Source organism: Aplysia californica, unplaced genomic scaffold (genome assembly GCF_000002075.1).
Source record: "Aplysia californica isolate F4 #8 unplaced genomic scaffold, AplCal3.0 scaffold00164, whole genome shotgun sequence".
Taxonomy (NCBI): domain Eukaryota; kingdom Metazoa; phylum Mollusca; class Gastropoda; order Aplysiida; family Aplysiidae; genus Aplysia; species Aplysia californica.
The window spans coordinates 1,006,439-1,008,889 of NW_004797434.1; positions in this window are offsets into that span (position 1 = coordinate 1,006,439).

Genomic DNA, 2,451 nt, shown 5'->3' on the forward strand with positions numbered 1-2,451 from the left:
CACACACACACACACACACACGCACACACACACACACACATTCACACACACACAAATACACATGCACAAACACACACCTGCAAACGCACCAGCCCAAACAGCGTCTCCCACATTTACATTTTAGACAGTACTGGATTCGACAGCAATTACAGAGAGAAATTGCCGCAGCGGGCAATGAGGAAATGAGCCCCACAAAGGCGGAGACAATGACATTTAGATGCCTTCAGCGCAGAGTCAAAAGATTCTATCTACCTCAATAAGGTGCTTCAGATGGAACACTCTGGCTCTTGTTGTCATGGGAAACCACTCGCCATGCTAAATGAGACTCTGTTATACATTGGTATAAATTGAGGGAACTTTGGTGAAAACAGGAATCTCCCAGTCAACTAGATCTAGATCTAGTTGTTGAAAACGCTTCCTCTGAAAACGTTATAGTCAACCAATTTTGGACTTTTTCTGACTAATCTGCAAGGATCTACCCTGCATTTCTGACGCAATAACAAAAAATTATTGTTGCCTTTTGCTTCTTTCAGAGTGAGAATTAATTTGTCTTTAACCGTCGCTCATCCACTTGCTATGACAGAAAGTAATGTATTCCTAAGACATTTAAAATATGAAAAGAAAGTATAGAAAGACCAGGCTGAGCTAGGCTGCAGGTATGACACAATATTATGTATTTCGCCCTGTTTCAGTGTCCGTCTATATTTAATCTTTCTGTAAATGGGATACATTCTTAGATGCCTTTCACGACTTCAGCAGCAAAAAAAAAGTCCAGAGAAGTTGATCTCTGATTAAAAAGTTATGATTTTAGCTAATGAATTTGATTTATCACTTTTGCAAGAGAAAATTGCTTTATCTTTGCGAAGATTCCCTTTGAGTGCCACAACAAGGAAAACAGGCAGTCTTGCTACGCTTTCTGTTCATGTTTTTCATTCAGATGCTAACAAAGTCTAGATGGTGAATGATGGCACCTTAGAATAAAAAGATAAAAGATATAATGTGGTGATATTGGAGGCCGGTAAGCAAAATTGCATACTCGTTCATCATTGAGGGCGCATAGCAGAGGAAAAGAAATGAAAAGACACCGCATTAGCCTCCGCAGCGCAATCTTTTGAGATAATCAATGGCGACCGGAAGCATAACCGGTTCACGTGACCCACGTCTGACAGTCACAAGCCAGAGTTTTGCAGGCTGGGCGGTGCTCTGTGAAATAGCACCGAATATTTATTATTACTTGGATATTTGATCTGGTTGGGGAGGGGGGGGGGTGTTGTATCCTTTACTACATCGCTTATTATGTTGGACGTTTGTTTTGTTGATTTATTTGTTTGTTCGTTTATTTATTTGTCGATTTGTTTGTTTGTTTGTTAATGACACCACAACCTTTACTAATATCCATAGAGAATCAGTGGGCAGACAATATCACTCTGCAATGTTTATAATTATATTACTGATAATGTGTTTTCTACTATTCGAGGCTCACCACCCATTTGGCTCAGTCCAGTCGGAGATGGATGTTAAAATCAGAGGCCCAATCTTGTAGATAACCTTAAAAGTGTTGAAACCCATGCCTTCCGATACATTGTCTTATCAATCACCTACTTGCTGGACTGTTTATTTCCTTTTTCCACCATTCCGTCTCTCAGTTATCGGTTAGTATTCTATTCTATGTCACTAATATCTTTCCACTGACGTCTGTGGTGTAGCAGCAAGGCACGTCAGCGTCTCACACAGAAGACTTAAGTTCGATTCCCGTATGGAAAAAATTTGTATCGAATAACGCGGTCTTTGTGCTGGGATGTTGTATCCAGCTAAGTTCGTGTGTTCCCTGACATGCAGGGTCGAAGCCTGCCTGCCTCTTAGGTGATTTAAATTAGGTCGAAGGAGGCGTAAATTCCCACACAAATCAAACAAACTAATGAAAACATTTATTATTTCATCATATTGACCATATACACTCGTCGTCGCCCGGCGAGAGATCGATTTGAGGTCCTTGTGGTCTGCTCCTCTAACTTCATTTCTGTACCCTTTTCCTTCATAATTCCCGACGAAACTGTACTTTATTTACTTTGAAATGTAATGATGGAAAGACGTTTACTATAGCCAAAGAAAAACAACTTTAGCAATGGCCTCCTTCCCTTTGATATCCACTTTTCAGCTTTGTGCACTAAATTTTATTATTTTTTCCCCCTGAAAAATACAAATAGAACAAACGAACACAAACAAACAAAAACTAAACAGCATCAAGAAAACTACCTTACTTCGGGGGGCTCTCGTGGCCTAGAGGTTAAGGTGTTGGCCTCTCATTCAAAGGTCCCGGGTTCGAATCCGGGTAGTGACCGAAAATTTTAATTGTCTAAATTTGATTCCTTTCACCTCCTTTCCTGCTCTCTAGCAATGTTCTGTCGTCTGCTTTCGTTTCCTCTTTCTGCCCCCCCCCCTCATCTCCTT